The 25283-nt window shown below is 35.3% G+C and overlaps 1 protein-coding gene across 1 annotated transcript in view; it reads right to left on the bottom strand.

Moving 5' to 3' along the window:
- The window catches only part of LOC131069834 (uncharacterized), a 48184-nt gene that overhangs the window by 15200 nt on the left and 7701 nt on the right, over window positions 1-25283 (bottom strand). The gene's annotated exons all lie outside the window — the stretch shown is intronic.

Below are 25283 nucleotides of genomic sequence, written 5' to 3' on the forward strand. Positions count from 1 at the left end.
TTCTATGTGGTGTACTTGCCCCTTCCTAGAACATTGATGACCCAACTCCCATTATTCCCTACAATGAAAACACAATTTCTTTTGTCAAAGCACGTTCTGTTTCTTCCACCTTGTTGGATTAAGGAAGTAATGCATTTGGTTGCCAATTATCCTTGTAAAAGTGTTGCTTGTGTGACCCTGATGGTATATTCTAGGGACGGTTCTTGTTTTTAGGTGTGGAGCCTTCCAAATTTAAAGCCCTTCAAATAGCCTCTTGTAGAGATTATGGTTCAAAAGCTCAAACCAATCTCCTAAGTTATTCTGAAAGTCCTTCAATAAATAAAAGCTAGTCTTTTTTGGTAGTCTTTGGCCCATAAATAAGATTCTTTGAAATTTTGCTACATATTCTTCTATTGTACCTCGTTGTCTTAGTTGTGTTAACTCCTTAAAATGCATTTTCAGAATTTTTCTATCACACCTTTCTATGAGTCTTTGTGTGAAGTCGTGTATGTTACAATTTGATGATACCCCTATGTAACTAGCCCATGATGCCACCATTTGTGTTTTGTTTCCTCGAGTGAAAAATGGTAAATTTAAAGGCTTGCTCTTCCATCGAGGGGCTAAGAAAAAGATAGGTATCTAGTTTTTGGACTCATGCTCATGCAATGATCTTCCCTAAACCATCAAAAGTGGGGAGAGTCATCTTACTTAATCTTTGTTGCAATTTTTTGTTGGGTTGTCTATTTTCTCCTCTTGAGATATTTCTTGATCTTGCATTATCATATTTTCTAAATAGAATTTGTCTTCTAAGGTTTGGATAGAGTCTTGAGTGTGCTTTTATACATTCATCAAAATCATTTGCTGCCATGTTTGACTCTTCTTCTCATGACTGCTCATCTTTAAGTAAGAATGTAGGCTATGTTATTCTAGGTGTCGATCTAAATGGAGTTCTATTGCTATTTTGAGAATGGTTTGAATTAACATCTCTTCCATGGGTTTGTGTAGGCCTAAGAGAACTGATTGTATTATTCATATTTTGGAGTGTTTGGCGAAGTAATTGTATTGATTATTCTTGTTGCGACATATAAGCCTTCAATTCATTCTCTTGATCTGCCTCATGATCACCCATTTTATGCTTTCCTCTACCTTTAGTTTGGTTGCTAGTTCCTTATAATGTTACATCTAGATTTTTCATTTCTCTTTCTAAGGACCATTAATCTCTTTGGCTCAACTGCATAAACTATTTTTTTTATCCATGGGCTGGCAGGACTACTACTCTAATACCAATTGTAATGTCTCCTAGGATATTTCTGAATTTGCCTTAAAACATTAATCCTTACACAAAATGATAATGTCTTTGTCAAAAATTATGAATATATTATAATATTCAGATTAATAATTCATGACATGATTCTGAAAATAAATCATATCTTGAAATTCTTTGGAAGTGCTTTCAAATCTGCTGAATCAGAGGTTTGCATCCCTGACTCAGCAGGGGCAAGATTAAGTGTTTTAGTACTTAACTTGCCAAGAGTATTTAAGGGCTTTCATCCTTAAAATTCTTAGTTCACCTTTTGGACAGTTTCCGTCCTCAATCTCTTTATAAACTTGAAAGGGGCTTTGTCCTCCTTATTTGCAAGTCACTTCCTCAAATTCAAGATTGATTGTTTGATAGATTGATAAATTGCTGAATTGCTTGGTTACTTGATTCCTTGATGATTGATGATTAATGATTTCCTCTCAAGGAAATGAACTGTTCTTTATATCTTATCGGTGAAAGAGTCGCCACCTTTCAACATCACTGCCCTTGGAAGGGTTAAAATCCTTCATCTTTAATCGCTGCCATAAAAACTCTTAATTTAATTTTAACAAAATCCTTTTATACAATGGCTAGCATCTTGGTGCCACCTTTATTTAATTCACCTATGTTATAATTTTAAGGGGTTGTGATCATGAAACTTGACAGAGGTATGACATGGTTGTGGTGATTCAGTTTGTGGTAATGTTGATTCAGATTTTGCAAGTGTTTTGGACAAAAGAAGATCTACTTCAGGTTATGTCTTTATCTTGGAGGAGGGCCTGTTTGTTGTGTGTCAAAGCTTCATGGAAAAATTGCTTTATCCACTACAGAGGCAGAGTATACGGCTGTCTCACATTCATGTAAAGAGGCAATTTGGTTAAACGGTCTATTGGGTGAGATGGGAAAAGTGAAAGACAAGGTGATTGTATTTTGTGATAGTCAAAGTGTATCCATTTGGCTAAAAATTCAACTCATCACAATAGAACCAAGCATATTGCAATTAAATACCATTTTGTAAGACAGGTTATTAATTGAGTTTGAATAACTCTTGAGAAAGTTGATACACTGGAAAATTGTGCAGATATATTTGCAAAACCAGTGCTATTAGAGAAGCTGAGGTGGAGTTTGGCTTCTCGTGGTCTGCTTAAAAGGTGATAAATGGGCTTGGGCAAGTATCAGGTAAATTGTTGTAAAAGTGAAGATTGATGGGTAATGATGACAATTATATGAATAAAAAAAATCTTATGCAAAACTGCTTTTTCTTTAAGAGATAATCCATAATTTACTTAAAGAAAAAATCTAGTTTTTTCTAAGCATATATATATTGTTGCATTGAAGGCAAATCAATTGTAATACCAGCAGCTGTATGAAGATTATAATTATTATCTCTGAGCAATAAGAATACCAATGCTTTTCCCATGGATATTTCATTGGCATACTGTCAAGGTTTTATCACATAAATCTGTGCCTTTGGTGTTATTCTATTATTCTATTGTAGTCTCTCTGTTATTTAATTGCAACTAATTTGTGCTGCAATATTATTTAATTTTGTGGGTTTACATTTCCACTTCTGCAAAGGAGGAGGTGATCATGAGGATGCTAATGTGATGATGTTTTCATCAATATGCCAGTGGAATCAATCTTCATCTCCCACCATCCATCTCCTACTTTATCTAAGAGTTCCAATTTCTTTTGGGGAAGGAATAAGCACTTGCCATTTAAAATACTTATAAAGCCTAAAATTTTGAAATATCCCAAGTAGGGATGATATGAAAGTAACAATAACTTCCTAAAATAACTTTATCAATGGAGCTTGCAAACCAGAAATCATTAAGTTTCAAGATTCAAAGTTTCAATTTCAAGCATGCAACTGAAATAACAGAACTGTGAAAATTCTGCAAACTGTATTATATATATGTTATTATTACTGCTTAGGAGCAGAGTTGCCGGAAACAGGACCTCCTACCTGTTGATGTGTTTTTTATGCACATGTGAACACAGAATAAAATACCCAAAAGTATCTTATCCTCTCTTGAACAAAGTTTCTCAAATGCTGAAGATTGGCTTAAGGATCACTTGAGACAACTCCAAGAATCATAAACGTCAGGTCTTGACGTGTGGATAAGCACAGTTGGTTGATGTGTTTGCTGTTTCATCAAGGGGCCTTTTGTATAAGAAGAGATTTCATGAAGTACTTTGCGGATGATATGCGGTGAAGTTCTTTCCTACTACTACAAGATGTTTATTAAAAAAAATAGCAAAAGATGAGGGTTGAGAGGTTCTAAGCTATCTGTTGTGACGTATTCACACATCGCCCCATTGCAAATGGGGACCCCTACTTTTTTTTCTTTTCTGGGGTTTGCTTTCTAGGTTTTTAGGGTTTTGCCTATTAGCCTTTGCATTTTGAGTGTCGCCAGGGGGATCACTAGGATGGCAGGCTCTACTTGAGCCAGGGGGAGTCAGCAGGTGCTCCAGGTTAGGGTTTCTTTGAAAGTCTCCCTTAGGCCTAGTTTTTCTCTTGTTGCTAATAGTGTCTTGTTTGAGTTGCAGGAGGTCAATGAAGCTTGGTGAGTGAATATCATCTTTGAAGATTTGAGTTAGGTCAAATTGGTGAGTGATGAAGTCTAGAATGTCATCCTGATCTTCAAATGTCCTGAAATTTGGCTGTCTGGAATGTCATCTTGATCCCGAAATTTGACTAAGTCTGGAAAATTGAAGAATCCTCCAAAAACTAGATTTTGTATTATAACTCTTGGAGGTCTGAAACCACTCTCAAACATCCTGGCAATATATATGGAATATAACTTAAAGTATAACTTATACTTAAATGTTATATTCCATATGTGAATCCTGACGAAGAGACCAAAATGTCAAATTTCGCTCCTGACCCCTCCAAAGGGTCTAGAGCGAATTCCACTACAGGACATTCTACTTTGATCCAAACTTAGAACTAACTCATTCCCAGGCATTATTGAGGGCAAAACACTTATTTGGAGTGAAGAAATATGAAAATGAAGTCAGGATTTGAGCATAAGGAGGAATTTTGCTCCTGACCCTTCCAAAGGGTCCAGAGCGAAATTCATATGAGACCCAGTTTTCTTCACAAAACCTTGAAGTGAATGCTAACTTGGACTGGAGGATGATCAGGAGAGGCCTAATAAGTTATATCCAAGCCAAAGAAGGGAGGAAAAAGGTGAAAATGAGCCTAAAATGAGAATTTTGCACATTAGGTTGTAGAAGAATTTCGCATGTTACATGAATGAATGAGTGAATTGTATTTTGCAATTGATCTTTATTTATATGAATATTTAACCCATATAATTCCTAAGTCGGCTTTGTTGAATGTATGCATTTTGGCGCCAAGTTGAATTAGTGTGGCGTGGTAAATATAGGGCTGGTCTTTAATTAGGGGCACGTTACCCCTTTTAGGACTGGTCCTCCACGTTACCTTTAAGGGAAGGACCTAATCCGATAAGGGTTCAAATGTTGCCTTAGGGCAATCCGAACCCTCTTTCCTAGTTACAAACAACAGCTAGGACCTAAAAAAAGGGTGGTCCCCATCTTGATGGGGCGATGTGTGAAACGGTCACAACACTACCCCCTGATACCCGTATTGTTGTATCTAATACGGATATGATACGAGTACAATACGACATATAAACGTATCTGCGCATTTCTAAAAACTTGCCCGGTTTTCATACGTTTCAAAAAAACTTGCCCTTTTTTTCCATGCATTTCTAATTCGGTTGGATAGAAATTCAAAAAAAAATTGCTAAATAAAGAGAAAACTCCAGTTGACAATCAATAGAATCCAAAAATTACGATTTATGTCTTATAAATAAACTGACAGCCAGCATTGTAATGCACCCATTTTACACGAATAATTTCTGCAAACAGTGTTCTTCACAATATTTTCTGCACACAATGTCTTCCGCTGTTGGGCTTTGCGATTTCGGATTTGAAATTTCATCCTGTCTTCAGCTTTGAGATTCAGATTTTGGGTGATTATGGCATCCACTTCAGCGCTTCTCCACACAACAGCTCCATCTCCGCACAGCAGCTCAACTCAAGGATTATAAACTTCAATTTATAATGTTCTAAGTTATATTGTTTCGATTTATAATGTTTCAATTTAAATTTTGTTTAATAGTTTAGTACGCATTTTAAACTTTTTATTTAGTTAAGTTTTTATTTATTTATTAATGTTTTAAATTTATATTTAGTTTATTAAATTAACGTTTCGATTTAAATTTTGTTTAATTGTTTAGTATGAATTTTAATTTTTGTTTAATTGTTTAGTATGAATTTTAATTTTTTATTTAGTTTTAATTTTTATTTATTTATTAAAGTTTTAAAATTATATTTAGTTTGTTTAATATTTAATTAGTTTAATTAATATTTATTTAAATTTATTTAACATAATTTAGTTAATTTATATTTAGTTTTATTTATAAATCATTAATTTAATTTTAGTAGTTGTAGTTTTAGTTTTATTCATTTAATAGGAACTTTATTTTTTCATTTTATTTTTAATGTATATAGTTTATTTTCAATAAATAACTAATTTGATTAATTAATATTTATTTAAATTTATTTAACATAACTTAGTTAATTTATATTTACTTGTATTTGAACTCCTCCATTTTAACAATAGAACTATATTTAAATATAGTATTTTGGAATATTTCCAAATTATGTGTCCATATTGCTTTCATAGTAATGAAAATCTTCTTTAATAAATTAGAAATTTGTGTTAAATGTATGTAAGTATGTGTTTTTTACAAATATCATATCCTGTTGTTCCCAAATGAGAGGTCTCAAAAAATAGCCATATCCGTATCCGATACCGTTCCCATATCCGATAACAGTATCCATTTCCGTGCAACTTTGCTTAGGAGTAAACAGAAGCACAACTAAAATTGGCAGAAGCAGAACAGTTTGCAACTCTTGTCAAGTAACACCTTACAAACAGAATGCTAGGGAAAATCGATATAGAATTAATGTCTGTGTTTGCAGGCACTAGAAATTAATTCATATGTTCAATTCTTTGTTACAAAGAAAACCCATTTGAGAAGAAACTCAGTTCAGAAGTGGTGTCGCACCTGAAGATTATCAAATAACAAACTATACAATGCTTTACTGAACGGTCATGGCTTTGCTGAAGATGTATGTTCCGTGAGAGGATTGTACTCACCAAACAATCGCTTTAGGATGCTCACAATTCACACTCTCGATTCTGCCCACACTATGAATCAGTATAGCCTTCAATGATATCTTTGGTTCGCACACAGCTCAAGACAATGACCACATCCAAGCAGGCAACTCACAAGTCCAATTATTTCCTTCCCCAACCATGGCCTTCTTTGTTGATACCTGCCTTATGTTACATATTGCACCAAGCACTAATGATTCTAGAAATAGCATCAATAATTTCATGCACCAAATGTTAAAGTGCCGACACACATAAACCTTTACCACTGATAGTTTCACCTATACAATTCGAACTTTATATGAAGCTATAAAACACCTAGCCAATAAATAATAATCTTTTCCGTTGTCGGCCCAAATATAAGATTGGCTCCAATTAATCCCGACTTTAATACTTTCTTATTGCGAAATAAATTATTTCCTTCATACTGGCTAAGATAGTAAACTTTGCCTTATGCACCCAAGATCCATGATTATCATAAATCGCAAAATTAAACCAACCAAAGCTTACTCAGCTTCTTTAACTAATCCCAACCAATATGAATCAAACCACAGTTTATGATTTTATTGAATCCTCTTAATTATTCCATAATACTGAATATGGCGGAATATAACATCCTTATGTTCCCAGACTCAAAATATAAACTCTCATAGCAGACACAATACTAAAATTAGATCTGACAATGAAACTTGTCTGCAAATTTGTCTATAACAGAGACTTCACAAATTTGGCTCAGCTATGAATTCCGTCGCAAATCCACCCCTTTGGAAGAACTAGGTTTTCATCCAGCCCTTCTGTCAAACTCTTGAAGGTTTTCATCTCCAGATATCATCAAACATTTATCAAATCCCAAAAGCATGTCCAATACATCATCAAGAACCCCCTTAAAAAGATCTCCAGGAAGGATCTAGAAGATAGGTTGACTTGTTGGAGAAATATATTTAATAAAGTGACATTATAATAATATTTTATCACTTTATTATTATTTAATTAAATTAATTAATATTTAGTCATCATTTGAATATTTAATTTATTTTTTGAAAACTTAATAAAAATCAATTTAATTAACTATCACTTAAAAATTGGGGACATTTACAATCCTCCCGACCCAAACATTGCTTGTCCTCAAGCAATTCTCTGCTGCACCACCAAGATCCCAAACTAGCCATATGAAAAACATTGTAAACTTTGTTGTTCCACTCTGATGCAACCACCAATGCTGAAGCCTGCAACTCTATTAATATGAGCATTCCCACTATTAAATTGATTAATGGATCCTGAATCATCACACTCTCATACGAATGAAAAGTGGAGGAATAGATGTCTCTCATCATGCCACCAATGCCCAATGTCCATCTATATGAATTCCCAAGGATGTGAGCAATGATTATCCTAAGTGCATCATCAGTCATGACACTGCACCATATGTTGTTGTTATGAATCAAGACAGCATCTATTGGACTGAGAACCTCACTCCAAGTAAAGCAATAAGTAACTCCAAATTCCAATGACAAAGGATGATGGGAGTTCATCAAAAGCCAGCCTCTAACAAGAGAAAGATAATACAATTCTCTCCAACTCCTCCAACCACTGTCCCCAAAAGACAACCTAAAATCTTTGTGGTTTCATCTTGCCGTGTACCAGGGTTCAGCTGAAACTTATCCACTCCGAGTAAAAGCCACTCAACATGAAGAACATTGATCATGCAAACTTCCTTCCTTGACAATTGAGCAGCTCCACACAACAATAATGTATCATGAGGTAGAAGTGTAACAATAGCTTCTCCAATAACGTCCACATGATTAAACAAAGCTGAATCACCAATGCCCCCATCCACATACACTCCTTCATAGGCTGGTCCAAAAAATGTAAGCTCTACCATGTTAGCCTCTAAAAGCGATAACTCCTCAAACTCTCCACCAATGACCAAAAGCCCAACCAAATTACTTATGCCTCCCTATACATGTGTAGATATAACATTAGTGGCCAATCCACCAAGTGTGTGCTCAACTATCCCATCTTCCTCTATGATTTGAGCCTTCAAAAGATCTAAAAGAGGAAACTCATGAACCTCATGATGCAAAGTAGACATCCCAGTAAAATTTTCTGAATCATGCCGCTTCTCTTGTTCACACCAATCTGAAAGTTCTTCTTGCTTGCTCCACCCAAGAGGATCATCCCCTATATGCTCAATCTCCATGTTTTCTTCCACTGGAAGAAATAGAGACCGAAGATAGGATTCTCTTTGTTGTCTTGCTTGACCTATATGATTGCAGCATTCCTTGGCCTCTTGTAAGTGCTGTCTTGTTTGGGCAGCCAGCAACTTTGCCTCCCTAGCTCTTTGTAGCCAGCTATCACACATATTTTGTGTCTTCTTTCATCTTCCATGCCGAAATATACAAACTCAGACCTCTTGTGGCTTGGATCCATAACAAATGCCTCATGTTTGAATCTCAAATCTTGAGTGCCAACATTGGAAGACACCATAACATTAAAATCTTCATGTATACAGGCTGCCAACTCATGATTCTGCAAAGATAAGGGACTGCTGTTCCAAAACAGTAAATCAGTCTTTTCCTCATGCCTATGTATGATGTCTTCGTAGATCTTAACCACCTCTCCTTTCATAAGTGAATGGTCATCATCAAGTGCTGGTTCAAGAGCTGTCTCCAACTGTAAGCCAAATGTATCTCCTGTCATAACTTCTGTCCCATGGTTGCAAGTTGTATCTTCGTCTTCTCTTCTAAAGCCTTCACATTGGGGACCAATAAATTCTTCATCGATGTGTCTACTCTTCACAATTTTCATATTAAGTTGTTGCTCTTTGGATGTGGCTGTTGTAGGTAACTCGGATAGTGAAGAACATGTCAAGGTCAACTCCAACCAAAGCTCATTTACATTATTTTCTGATTCTTGAAGGGCCATTTGAGTACTCTTCAAGGAGTCCATGGTAGCATTAAGCTCATAGGTAAGCTTATCTACTTCATCTTCTTTTCTTCTCAATGCATCAAAAAATGTCTCATTAAGTTGGAGGAGATGATCTCTATCCAAAAGTAGGTATAGATAGTTTGATTTCATCACCACCAAAGCTTCTCTGAGTATCTGTAAGTCTGCAAAAGAGTGTTCCCCTTCAAGGCCTTTGTATCTCCCTTGAGACTTCCAAATATAATCTGTCATCATCTTATGAGTATCATCAATGTGTGTTAGAGTTGCAATAATCATGTCAACATTAACCTCAATTGACCTCCCAAGTGATGTGACTCTTGAGGCATAAAATCTTCAAACAAATATTCCGATTTGTCTGAATAGTCATGCCATTCAAAAACAACTCCCTTTACAACATCTTTTCCACAAAACTCACGTTTTGAAGTTAGGCCAACATCATGCTCAATCAAAGGATTACCAACATAACCGTGAATAGAATCATTTACCTCATGCTGTTCTTCAACTGCTGATACGAAATCTAACTGTGAGCAATCTGAATTTCCAACTTTTAGTTTTACCTCATACCTATCAATCCAATCTTGAGTGTCCTCAAAGCAAGGCTCATGTGATAATAAAGGACTGCTGGTCAAACTCAGAAAATCAGAATCTTGTTTATGCTTCTTCAAAGTGTCCTCTTTGTCCCTTTTTGCATCTTCTTCCAATGCAGTTTGCTTCTTCATAAATGCTGGTCTATGTTGTGGTGTCCACCCTTGACTAGACTTTTATTTTATGCTTGATAGACATATTTAGACCTATTTAGACTCTTGATGATGATGCTATGGATTATGGTGATGATTTGCCATTTGTTTCAGTTGCTTTATGTTATGGATTACTATGAGGACTTATGATACTTTGATAATTTATATAGATTATGGTACTATCCTTGTTGATTTCATGATTGGATAGATATATGTGATTTGATGGACTTCATATGTATTCATGTAATGAATGTCTTACATGTCCTATTTTGTTGATGGATTACATGGATCACGCATTGGATGATATTATGGATGATTTATGTTGATTTAGTATCTGATGTTATTATTGATATTCTAAACCTATTTCATGGATTTAATTGATGAGATGTTGTATGATGTGTTGACCATTGCTTGACTGTCTTCGTGGGGAATTAACGTCACATCATTCATTGCGAGCGGGATTGCATAATTCTACCACTTGTCTGTTATATATGTATATATACATGTATCGTTGTTGGTGGTTGCAGGAATTGTAGGTACCGGATATCTATTCCTCCTGGAATCCCCAGGTGCGAGCGCGTCCTTATCCCAATGGTGATATGTGGTTTAGGAGTTGACACAGGTTCCCTTCACATGCTCTAGGTTTACGTTGTCACTAGGCGCAATTGGTCATATCAGTTGTTAGCTTGGCTCTTTCAGTTTTGTGAGTATGTTAGTATTGATCAGAGTTCCGTGACTCGCAGCGAGTCATGCGAGTCAGCGGGCCGGGTGACCTCCGCCGAGTCACGGGGACCCTGACTCGGGCCCGGACGAGTCACAGGGTGTGACTCGCCTGACTCGCCGAGTCAGCGAGTCACCCCCTGACTCGCCGAGTCCGAGGGTCGTGACCCGACTGGCGCAGCTTGCAAAAAGTGGACGCAAAAACAAAAAAAATATAACACATTTTTATTATGTTTTGTGCCATTTGCCTTTGTTATAACCCTAAAAGGGATTGCCATTCAGTTTTATGAGTGAAAGAGAGGAAAAAAGAGAGGAAGAGAGGAAAAAAGAGAGCCATAGTTTTGCAACCAGCTGAAAGGAAGAGGTGAAAAGCTTGCACAAATCACATTGGGGCAGCACTACAGTTGCATTGAGAGCATCAAGGAGCTCATTTCAAACACTTGTCAACAAATTTGAAAGAGGTAAGTGTTAATTTTTATTGATTATGTTGGTTTTTTTTCTATATTTATGGATTTTTTCATTTTTTTTTATTTTTTTTTTTTAACTTCAGCTTTCCAAATCTATATTGCTGCTTGCATACTTCAATGATTCAATCACAATGACATAAATAGAACAATAGCATAGCAAACCTTAGACTTTTTTTTTGAAAAAATTGTATACATGTATTTATAATTTTTTCTAAAAAAATATCTAGGGTTTGCTGATTTTTCTGAATTGTTAATTTCTTTCTTTGAAATTTGAAAATTTTCAAGAAAAAACACAATGCACAAATTAGTCTTTGCTGATTTTTTTTAATTAGTTTAAAATTTTTAATTTAAAACTTTGTCAAACACAATGCTCAAATGGTGATTTGTAAAATTGTCTTATTGCAGCAGCCCTCACGTTTTGAAAACAATTTTTTTTCCTAATGGCTCATCCTAATCCTCCACCTAGGAAACATGGTCAAAAAGATGAGGCATGGAAATACACTGAAGAATTCCCTGGTAGACAAAGAAATCAAACCAAGTGTATGTTTTGTAAGGAAATTAACCATGGGGGGATAAATAGATTAAAATATCATATTGCTGGCATACGTGGTCATGATACTGAGCCTTGTGACAAGGCAACTCCCGAAGCAATCCGTTTTTGTTACGTCCTATTAGAAAACTTTGAAATGCATAAGCAAACAAAAAAAAGACAGAGAGGAGTTATGTCATATTGGTTCCCCTCCACCCACATCCGCATCCGGCTCCACATCCACAGCTGTATCCATAGGTTGTGTTAGAGAGGGTTCTTCTATGCCTCCCTTTCATCCTAGTGCTTCTGCTAGTGCCAGTACTTCTATTCCTACTCCTAGTCACACTTTTGGTCCTAGAGTGCGAAAATCCATGATAGAGAATTTTTTTGTACCACGCACTACTCCTGGCGCACAACCCTCGCTTGAGAGCATGTCTTGGAACAAGGAGGTCCATGATGCAGGAAGAAAAGCAATTTGCAAGTTTTGGTACTTCTGCAACATTCCATTTATTGCAGCCAGGTACTTTTTTATTTGATTGTTTTAAATTAAAATTTAAAATTTTATGGTTTAAATTTGAAAGTTGAAATTGAAATTGAACTTTTCTTATTTAATCTATTTCAATTTGTGACAGGTCTCCTTATTGGCAAGGAAGAAAAGCAATTTGCAAGTTTGCAAGTTGAAATTGAACTTTTCTTATTTAATCTATTTCTTCATGATTGATGCAGTAACCATTTGTGGGCCGGGGTTTAAAGCCCCTAGTGATACTGAGTTGAGTGGCCCTCTCTTGTTGGAAATGGTGGAAGATATGAAAGTTGACCTAGAGGACCACCGCCAATCTTGGAGCCAGAAGGGTTGCACCATCATGACAGATGGTTGGACTGATAGGAGGAATAGAACACTCCTAAATTTTCTCGTTTCCAACGGAGGTGATTGATCATTTTACTTCTCTATATTCATTGTGATTGAAATTGAATAATTTACATTCTAATTTATTGATAATTAATTTGTTTTATTTTCAGGATCCACCATGTTTTTGAAGTCCATCGATGCTTCTTCACATGTCAAAAATGCGGCATACTTATGTGAGGCTATTGAGGAAGTTATAGATGAGGAGGGGGAAGAAAATGTGGTGCAAGTGGTGACGGATAATGCAGCAAGTTATGTTGCTGCAGGTAAACTTTAAAAGTTTTCTTTTAAGTTTTAACTTTTAACTTTTAAACTTTTAAGTTTTTAACGTTTAAATATTAATGGTAAAATTTCAAATCTAATTCTTTAACTAATTTAAAATTGTTGCAAGAAAACTTTTGATGGAGAGGCACCCAAAAATCTTTTGGTCTCCATGTGCGGCCCATTGCCTTGACCTCATGCTGGAGGATATAGGTAAGCTTGGATGGGTGAAAGAATGCGTTGAAAGGGCCAAGAATATATGCAAATTTATTTACAATCATGCATTGGTCCTTAGCATTATGAGGCAATACATGGGGGAAAGGGAGTTGGCTCGTCCTAGTATAACGAGATTTGCCTCAAATTTCCTCACATTGAAATCCTTGTTAAAATCAAAGGCATCTTTGAGGCGCATGTTTGTTGGTGAGGAGTGGACTTCCTCATCCTATGCTACGACCACTGCAGGGATGGATGTAGTAGATTGCATTTTTTATGAGCCAGGTTTTTGGATCCCTTGTGCAGAGATCGTGCAGGTAATTTTATAAATTTATAATATTATATGCATATTTTTGTTTTGTTTGCATTGTGCAACTTTGCAATTTTTCTTATTTTCATGCACACTTGTGAGTTAACTATTTTTGTTTAACATTATTTGCAGGTCACTGAGCCCCTAGTAGTTCTCCTACGAGTTGTTGATGGGGAGAAGCCCGCTGTGGGCTACATATATGAGGGCATGGATAGGGCCAAGGAGGCCATTAGATCCATATATGCTGGAGTTGAGGATAAGTATAGGCCCATTTGGGACATAATTGATAGAAGATGGCATAACCAACTTCATAGGCCCATCCATGCAGCAGCTTATTACCTCAATCCATCATTTCGTTTCCGTGCTGATTTCAAAGCGAATGAGGAGGTTCTTAGCGGGCTATATTCAGTAGTACAACGGATGGTCATTGATACCACAGCTACACTTCTCGAGATGGATGCATTTAATAATGCATCAAGGGCAATCTTTGCCAGCCAATTGTGCAAAGAGGGTCGGACAAAATTGCAGCCAAGTAGAAAATTCTAAAGTTTATGACATGCATTCAGCATTTTAATTTTTCATTTTATAATCTACCTTTAAAGTTGGAAATGAGACTAATGTTTTTTTCTTTTCCTTATCTCAGATAGATGGTGGCAAATGTTTGGGCCTTCAACCCCAAACCTTCAAAAAATTGCCATCCGCATATTGAGCCAGCCGTGCAGCGCTTCTGGATGTGAGCGCAACTGGAGCATGTTCGAACACATCCACTCGAAGAGGCGAAATAGATTGTCTGTGGAGAGGTTGAATGATCTAGTCTTTGTTCATTACAACCTCCATCTCAAGACCAGACAGATTTTGGACGATGACTCCTCTCCGATCACTCTAGAGGAAGTCGACCCCGAGTCCGATTGGCTCACTGAGTCCACCAATCCAGTCTTCACTGATGAGGACCTTGAGTGGGTTGACCAGGCAGACAGAGAGGCTGAGGCTGTGGCTATGGCAGAGGAGGAGGATAGAGAACGATCAGGCACAGCACCTATGGCTACTCAAACTGGCACATCATGGGCAGAGACTATGGCTACTCAGTCATCCAGGACCTACCTTAGACGCCTTTGTAGGAGGCAGATAGACGAGGCTAAGCCTGAGCTTGAGCCATAGACTTGTTTTTTTTTACACTTTACAGTTAGATATATGTTTGGCAACATTTGAAGTCATGGATTTTATATTATACATTGGACAACATTTATAACTCTATATATCTATGTTTTCTAATTCCTTCAGCTACAATTTACATTTCTACGCATGTGATGGATGTATGTTTATGTATGTGATCAAATTAGCTTCTATTTGATGATGTTATAGTGTCTTTAAGCTTAATTCAATAATGGGTGTATGAAACAAGTTTTAAATCGTTAAAAATCTCTAAATTTCAAGGGTTTTTTTATTTTGCCGAGTCGTTGCAGAGTCATTGCCGAGTCCGAGCCGAGTCACGAGTCGAGTCAGAGCCGAGTCCGAGTCTGGGAACTTTGGTATTGATTGACTCTTTTGGTATGTGGATTATTCATGTTGTGGTTGATTTAATTGTCACGTGGTTATTTATGTGGCGTTGGATTATTTGTTTATTTGTTGAGAGATTTGATAGTTAGTAATATATATTTTTCATGTTGTGGTTGATTTAATTGTCACATGGTTATTTATGTGGCGTTGGATTATTTGTTTATTTGTTGAGAGATTTGATAGTTAGTAACATATATTTGATTTAATTGTCACATCATATTAAGCCCAATATGTCTTGTACAAATTTGATCCCGTTTTTCTGCATTTTCTGTCAAAGAGTACAGTATGCGCTACAGGACTCTGTCAATGCGCTACAAGATCTGACAAATGCACTACAGGACTAAACAAATGCGCTAAAACAGTAAATGTATGAGCCAAACTGTCTGTTTTAAGGTTAAGGTCCTATTTGATGTCAGTTGGATTTTGGGTCGTACCAAAGGCTTTTTGAGGGCACTTATGATGTTATCTAATGTTGATTAATGATTGGTGATGTCTTTATATGATTTATTTGTGAGTTTTGTAAGCGTTTTACGTCATTTGAGTTGTTTGTGCTTCCTCTCTTGTTGATGCACTGAGAGAGAGATTGAGATTCTTGTGATTTTGCGTCAGCAAGTGAATTGGCCTTGCTAAGACTATTTGATGATTCATTTCAGATTTGTGTGGCTTTTCCTATGGCCCTTGTGATGTTGTTTTGGCCAAGAGGCTCATTGGTTTTGGTTCTCATGTGTGACCTTTCACATGTTTCATGCTTATGAGATGAGATTGTTGGTTGCGTATAGATTGTTTATGATTTCAGATTCATGTATGTTCTCAGTTTTGATTATGATTTTAGAGCTTCTTGTGTTGTCATTGTTTAAAACCATGTTAGGGGGGAGTGGGCTTCCTTGTGATGACCAGGGTCACGAGAGATAGGCTTGCATGAGGTTCCTTGTAAGAATGCATGAAGTCTAGACCGCCAGAGCACATTGGGAGTTTATCATGTTATTGTAATCAAGTGGAAACTTAATAATGAACTCATGGGATGGGTAGATAAATAATTAAATAAGCTAATTAATTGATTTGTACCTCATGACTTGATCCTAGGGAAGATGTTTTAGGAAAAGCATGAGAAGGTCGTGAAGATGGTAAGTCAATCTTCCTTGATCTCTCATAGGTTGACAAGGCTCCACATGTCCATCAGGCTAGGGCCTTATGTTATGTGTTATGTGGATGGCATGTGATGACACTCCACTCCTACATGTGTTCCCTTTGATGTTCTTATGACTATGCCTTGTTGATTGATAAGTCTCTGGGAGTTTCTTATTGTGATTGTTTATGTTGGTTGTATTTGCTCCATGCTTGAGAGTGTTGTAATCTTGTCTTTTGGTATTAAGTGTCAACCTAGATGTAGAGTGTGTGTTGGGACCTTGTGTCATCTCCTAGCACGGGGGGTGGTTCCTTGGGTTCCACAGGATCGGGTGGTTGGTGCTTTTTACCATTGGTTTTTTTTTCCCCTTGTTGGTGTTCTTTCTTGTGTGGAAGTGGATTCTTCATCATGATGGGTTATGGATTCTATTGTAGCAGAAACATGTATTTGGATATCATGTATATGAGATGGAAATTACTCTTGTAATGATCATAGGAGATGTAGTAGATGGATGAGCTATGCTCTTGTTATGTAAATCATGTAATTGCAATGATGTATGTAGCCTAGAAGATGCCTTGGATTGAGGCTTATGAATGTAATGTAATTGAGATATTTGTGATTGATGTTATGAAACTAATTCATGTAGATCCCTATTCTTGTAATGGTTTCATATTGACTAGACTTGTTCATGTATGTGTTGATTGATATTTGAAAGAAATGGTAAACTAGCCTTGTAGTGGATTCTTAAGTGATAATGAACCTTATATGGTAGAATGATTAGAAGGATTAATCAAGGCTGAAATATTATCATTCTTAAATGTGGTTTTCATTCATGTTAATGCATTGAAATCTTAGGCATAACAATGGTTAATTGGTATGGCATTAGGGCTTTGCATTAAGCAAATAGGAAGCATTTAAAGAAAAGAACATATTAGAGTTTAAGTATCTCATAAGTGATCATATGTGTTAAAAGGAATGTATTACATATTATGCATTTAGTGAAAGATAAACATGATGGTTGCATAGTGTGCATAAGGATTTGAATGGTTAAGGGATAGTAGGAACATTTGGAATTGGAGTTTAAAATGTACCTTAGAAATGGGATTGATTATGCATTGATTTCATGTAGTCTTAAGAGGTTAAAAGGTTTGCATATCATAGTAAAGGAAGGCATTTAGGATCATGTAATATGAAAGGAAATGTTAAGTGCATTGCATATATGTAGATGATTAAAGGATGTATCAAGTAATGCATATCATTGAGTAGGAGGTTAAACCTAGAATAGAGTGCATCAATGATCATGTAGTTGCATATCATTCTAAGGGAATAAGTAAATGAATTGCATATGAGAATGCTGAAATAGTAATGGTTTTAGATTAGGTAATGATGCATAGACGTTATTGCTTGGATTTAAGGAAACTAAGTAATGACGTTGAGATACCCTAGGGAAGTAGAGCAATGCGTATGTTGTTAGTAGTTTCGCTTGTGTATTGATAAAGGATTATGGTTTAATGTTATTATCATGTTATTAATGAGTTGATGTTTGTTACCCACATTGCATAAAAGATGTTTAAGTGAACATTGGTTGTTACATAAAAAAAAAAGTGTTCCATTAGTTGTTAGTTTAGCTTATTTTCTCTAGGGTATCTTGGCGGGCATTACATATGTGGTATGTCCAGCTGAAAGTCACATGCTCTCCTAGCTGACTTAGCTGTCATCAAAGTGATCCATACCTCCTTAGCTGTTATGTTTTTTGCCTCCAACCAACTCCATGGTGAAGTATCCATGACAAACCAAACATTATCAAATTGTAGGACCTCCTTGTTAGTCAATTTCTTAGTCTCTACATTCAACTCTCTAAGACAAAATGCCTCATATGATCTTAACAAGTATTCCTTCAATGTCATCATGTGTATGAAACAAGGGAAATCAATCTCACTATGGGCTGTCATTCCTTGCATGTAGCTGGAATCTGAAAATTGGGTTAAATCTTGGTTATCAATATCTTCATATGGCCGTAGTGAACACGTGAACATGGCTTCATCCTCATTAGGGCTTCCATATGTTTGGCTAGGAATCCAAACTTCTAGACATGTTGACTGAGCTTTGTCTTTTCCATGATCATTTGTTACCTATAAGTCACAAACAAGTGATTCCTCTTTCTTCTCCATCCTTTCTTCAATGGTGACTTCTGAATTTTCTTCTTTCAGGAATGATCCTACCAGCTATTTACTCTTCTTATTCATTTCAATTTCTCCATCCAACTTGACTCTAAGACAAAACTCTGATTCACCATACTTAGAATCTGTCTTTGGTAAGCTCTTCAAGCTCTTTAACCTTTCCGTCTCCACAAGCATCAACTCCCTCTTGACTAGACACAGTTTGACCTTCTTTTGACTCTGATTGGTTTTCTGATTCAAAAACCATTTCCTCTTTCCTTTTTCTTATGAAGTACCTGTCAAAAGATTCAGTGGCCTTGACATCCTTAGGTTCACTTGAGTATTTATCAAAAACTCTGATAATCTCCTCATTCACAGGTATAGTGTTTCCTGTCAGACTTAGATATTCCTGAAATGTAAGTCGATTCTTAAACTTTTGATATCTGTTATAACATCCAGCAATTTTAGAGGCTGCAATTCATTATATCTTTCCTCCATTTCTCCAATCAACCTTAACATCCCAAAGGCTGGCAGAAATTTTTCTCTGATACCACTGAAATATCCCAAGTAGGGATAATATGGAAGTAACAATAACTTCCCCAAATAACTTTATCAATGGAGCTTGCAAACCAAAAATCATTTAGTTTCAAGATTCAAAGTTTCAATTTCAAACATGCAACTGAAATAATAGAATTGTGAAAATTCTGCAAACTGCATTATATATATGGTATTATTACTGCTCAGTAGTAAACAGAAACACAACTAGAATTGGCAAAAGCAGACCGGTTTGAAACCCTTGTCAAGTAACACCTTACAAACAGAATGCCAAGGAAAATCGATATAGAATTAATGTCTGCGTTTGGAGGCGCTAGACATTAATTCATATATTCAATTATTTGTTGCAGGGAAAACCCATTTGAGAAGAAACTTGGTTCAGAAATGGTGCCACACCTAAAGATTACCGAATAACAAACTATACATTGCTTTACTAGACGATCACAGCTTTGCTGAAGATTTATGTTGCCGTGAGAGGTCTGTACTCACCAAACAACTGCTACAGGATGCTCACAATTCATACTCTTGATTGTACCCACAACAAGAATCACTATAGCCTTCAATGATATCTTTGGTTCACGGATCGACAATTACCGCATCCAAGCAGGAGACAACGAGTCCAATTATTTCCTTCCCCGACTATGGCCTTCTTTGTCGATACTTGCCTTATATTACCTATTGCACCAAGCACTAATAATTTTAGAAATAGCATTAATAATTTCATGCACCAAATGTTATAGAGTTGGCAGAAATAAACCTTTACCACCGGTAGTTGGAACCCACAAATATTTCAACTCTACAATTTGAACTTTATATGAAGCTATAAAACACCTAGCCGATAAACAATAATCTTTTCCATTGTCGGCCCAAATATAAGATCGGCTCCAATTAATCCCCACGACTTTAATACTTTCTTATTGTGAATTAAATTATTTCCCCTATGTTGGCTAAGATAGTAAAGTCTGCCTTATGCACCCAGGATCCACGATTATCATAAATCGCAAGATTAAGCCAACCAATGCTTACTCGGCTTCTTTAACTGATCCCAACCAATATGAATCAAACCACAGTTTATGATTTTATTGGATCCTCTTATTTATTACATAATACTGAATACGGTGGAATATAACATCCTTATGTTCTCAAACTCAAAATATAAATACTCATAGCAAACACAATACTAATATTAGATCTGACAATGAAACTTATTTGCAAATTTGTCTCCAAGAGAGACTTCACAAATTTGGCTCAGCTATAAACTCCGTCACAAATCCACCCCTCCAAAAGAACTAGGATTTTTTCTAGCCCTTCTGTCAAATTCGTAAAGGTTTTTTGTCCCCAGAAATTATCAAACATTTATCAAATCCCAAAAGCATGTCCTCATCAAGAACCCCCTTATAAAGATCTCCAAGAAGGATCTAGAAGAAAGGCCGACTTGTTGGAAAAGTAAATTTAATAAAGTGACATTATAATAATATTTTATTAGTATTTAACTAAATTAATTAATATTTGGTCATCATTTGAATATTTTATTAATTTTTTGACAAAGTCATAAAAATCAATTTAATTAATTGTCACTTAAAAATTAGGGACATTACAATTTTTTATGATTATTTAATCCTTTATTGATCAACAATCAATATCTAGGTTTATCTTGCTTGATTGTTTTTTGGCTTTTCATTATGGTGGCAGAATGTATCTCTAGGAGTTTTCATAATAAATAATCCTTTTGCAATATGACAGTAGTTGACAACCAAAGTCCATAATAACCATTAGTTGGAAAGTGGTTTACTTGAGTTTAAACATGAACCACCAAAAATTAAAATTTTGCCTCGAGCACCTATTATATGATATTATGATGTACTTCATGGTAATATTTATTGAGATTAAGACAAAAACACCATATTGCCATGCATCTGTAGTGCCCCCACTTTGAAATATAATTTAATAATAAATAATAATATTAAAATTAAAATACAAGTGAATAAAAATTAAAATTAAATTTAAATATAAAAAAATTAATTAAATATAATTAAAATTTAATTAAGTTAATAAATGGTCAAAATACATGGAAGGAAAAGTTGTGACTCCCACAAACATGAGATGAGATGTAAAAGGGAGAAGAGAACCTCATTTAAGAGGAGGACAATTTGGAAATCAGAAGTGCAGATCTGATTTAAATAAGAAGTGTAGATCTGATTGTGAAAGGTTGTGTCCCTTTCAAAGGGCAGAAATAATGAAGAGTTGCACTCTTTCAAAGGGGGCTAATGGTGAAAGGGTGTGTCTCTTGCCAAAGTGCATACATGATGAAGGGGTGTGACCTCTCTCTCACATTGAGAGATATAAAGGAAAGGAATCAAAAGCATCCAGTAGGATCACCATTGATCAGATCAGATCAGAACTGTTATTAAGTTATAGGCGGTAACATCCTTGTTCTTGGTGGTATGCATGGAGATGTGCTAAATATGTATGCTTAATATATGAAGCCTGATAATGTTCTTATGCAGAATTTAGTAGTAATATTAATATAGACTGCAATATTTATGACAGTCATACTTAATTTCATATACATTCATAGTGCATGAAAGACTATTATATATATAGCCCATTCCTTAATCTTCTGCTAATGCCAATGGAGGATGGCAATGATTTGTACAAACGGAAAGGCGATCTAATTCCACACCAATCAGGTGGTCCCAAGATGGTATAAAGATGAGTGATCCGGAAACCTTGAGGGAGTAATCTCAAGATGGGGTGAGGGCATGCATCCAGAAACCTTAAGGAAGCCTGTTTGTAGTTTGGTTCCTCAGCGCCCTAGCACCATAATTGCCCCTTCCTCCATTAGGGTTAGGTAGTAACCAGGTTAGACCATAATATAGAGGGTTATGATTTATAATATTAAGGAAGAGTAGTAAGAAGCATAATAACATTTGGTAATGCATTCAATGATGTATGACAATTGTTGATAACATGACAGCTTCCAAGTAGGGCACATCATCACAGCATCAAATATGGAGCTCTAAAGTCAATAAATTCAGGATGTCCTATTGACAAAATTGCTTAGATGTTTAAAGACCCGGAACTTTAACTTAGTAGTCAATATGTGAATGAAAGGTATAAATTTTATTTAACAGATCAGATTTCTCCTCTGAAGGAATAAATGTGAATGGTTTTATGATATGAATTATATCCTAAATGAATTAGGATGATGTCCTTAAATACAATTCCTACACAGAGATTTTGCCAACCAAGCTAATAATTTATTTTTCCTTTGGAAGAGATTCACCAAACAAATTATCTTATGCTTGTATATTAGTTGATAATTCACCAAACAAATTATCTTATTTTTTAAAATCGGTCTGTTTTGCTAGGGAAATAAAAGTTTAGTGATAGTAATAAATTCCTTGAAAAAAAGGTAGGATTCACCACAGGTATTAAAACATCTGGCCAAGATTTGCAAGGATTTATACAAATTTCTAGAGGCCTTTTCTTTAATGTTAACCTTGAACCCGACCCACAGATTCTTAAAAGTTAACCTTGAACCCCACCAACAGATCCTCATTTCTCACATCCCACATTTCAAGCCCATTGAATTTTCCTATCCCTATAGCAGTTAACTCACCAAACCTTTGTCAGGTGCTCCAACTCATATGCCAAATACTCTTTGCCTGAAACCCTATGTTAACATTTTGCCATTGTATTTAATACCATCATCTTTTTGGGTAGAGTGGTAGTGTGACCCATTGCCAAGGTAAAGGCCTATCTGCTTTCATTCTGTATACCTGGGGTGCTAGGGATATCTGAAAATGGAAGAACCTCCTTTTTCAACCTCCATCATGAACTGAATGGCATAGAAAACATTCCAAATTTTCAACACCAAAAAGCCAACATAGCATCATCCACAAACTTAACCCACCACCTAGGCCATGCATCTATTGAGATAATGTTATATTTGTAATACCATTCTTCATGAAATAAAAATACTTTTATCCTTACAATGGGTCCTGTAGATGGACCCAAAACATCAAGACCTTGTGGTTCATTGAAGTTATATTATGATGTAATTATTTAAGTCAATATATTAGCCTATTATTTATATATTATTTGACTTCGATTTTGATGTCAGATGCATTGGCATCACACTTATTATTGCGGTTGAGTCTGCAAATTCCAACATATGTGCATAATCTAACTCTTTAATGAAAATGTTAGCATTCTAAGCGAATTTGTTGGAGGTGAAAATCTCAGCGTGCACCAAGATCCAGTGTGCACCAAGGACCAGTGTGCACCAAGAACCTAACAGGACTCTAGCTTATCTGTCATTCGATCTTCTTATAAGTAGGAAGAGTTTCATGTAATTGAATCTTTCAAATAGTTTTTGAATGACTTTTTCAGTGGTAAATTATTGTCTGGATTTTCTTATCTCTGCATACAACATCTGTATTTTAATTTCTTTGTTTTGTGGTTCAGTTTTGTTGTGTTGTTTGGTTCCCAAACAATTGCACCTCCCTTAAAATCTGTGCATACGATTTGCAATTTGCAATCAACTGAACAATGATCAATCATATAGCTGACCTGACAATAGTTATTGATTGCAATTCAATCACATTGATGTCATGCCAAGTGACTGACAACAGCAAAATTTATTATTAGAAATGAGATTCTGGACTGTTGCTAACACTGTAGCTTGTATTTTGTAATTTGTAATTATTCCTATGTTCAAACTTTGAACTTAGAGACAAAGAACATCTATGTACTAGCATTGTTCAGAAACCTCTTAATGAACAAAATCCATATTTCATGTCTTATACTCTTATTTTGTTTCACTTTCTGTATGTATGCGGTCTATTTGGCATGAAATTAAATTATTTTTTTTAAAGCCTTTTTTCTCTATTTTAGTGATTTTTATAGTAACTTCCTACTCTAATTCTGATTAATTGAATTACAATTATACTTTTGGTTAGCAAGATAATAATCACAAAAAATGATTTGATTTTTGCTTCTATTGTTGAGAGCAAAGATGAAAAAATCCTAATCAGCAATAAATCTTTTGGCCGAAAATTTTTAAAAAATCAGGAATCGGCAAAAAATCGGCAAATTTATCGAACATTTGAAAATATATAATTTCTTAAAATATTCTAAAAACACACATACATTAAATTTATAGAACATGATAACATATTAGATGTTTGGGATCCTTCATCACATCAGAAGAGTGGGTTGGCACAATAACTTGCAAACACAGTGGATGGATACACAAAATGCAATAGCTTCTATGTCTTAGGAGAGTTTTGTATGTATTGGGCACACCAAGGATACATTCTATTGGGTAGCTCACTAGGGAATTGAAACCCAATGGGAAAGAAGTAATGGCTAAGCGGATAGGACCTATGTCACAAGGTTTGAAGTCAAGTTCAAATTCGACAACGATGAAATTTGGATGAAGTTTGACAAGAGAAAAAATTCAGAAAAAAAATCGCCATAAAATTTGTTTTATATGTATTGATATTTTTAAAATATTTTAATGAATCCATAAAAATAAAACAATATAATAAAAAATTTGAATATACTACAACAAATTTAAAAATATTATAATAAAATATGTTTAAATATTTAATTTAAAGATTATTAATATATAAATAATAAATATATTACATTTTAATATGTTAACTAAAAACAAAATGAAATAAAACCAAAACCTAAAATTATAAAAGGTGTAAATTTTATTTGATAAAAGAAAAGATTAAAATAAATACAAAACTGAATGTAAACTTTAGTTGAAAAAAGAAAAATATAAAAGAAAAAGAAAACCGAAATATTAATCGTTAAACGGGAGCAGCCAGGTTCGACCCTTCTGTGACCCCTGTGTACAGATTGTGCACCATTTTCCACAAGCTGCTACAGCCATGAACTTGATCGATCTTTTTTTCTCCTGGCTGCGAATCCGGAAGGAAAATGTTATCAGGTTAGATGAACTGAATGATGCAAAAAGAAAATAACGTTGCTTTTTAGGGTATTTTAAAGTTAAAACCAAATCACTTTTAAACACACGATTTTTTCTGCACAACCCGCAATAAATACGCGATTTTAATGCTTTCAAAGTTCGCGATTTTTTCGGCGATTAAATCTTTTACCCTTCTGACTCCCGATAAATCGCAATATACACGATTTTTACAGGATATTTTCATCTATGGTTTAGAGTTTAAATTATTCTAAACCTTGATCCATGTGGCAGCCCAGTGTGCCGAAAGGGATATTTAATTTTCTGGGGCTGTAAATTACTGAACCTAGTTCAAAAACAGACCTAT

The sequence above is a fragment of the Cryptomeria japonica genome, chromosome 6 (genome assembly GCF_030272615.1).
Source record: "Cryptomeria japonica chromosome 6, Sugi_1.0, whole genome shotgun sequence".
Classification (NCBI taxonomy): Eukaryota; Viridiplantae; Streptophyta; class Pinopsida; order Cupressales; family Cupressaceae; genus Cryptomeria; species Cryptomeria japonica.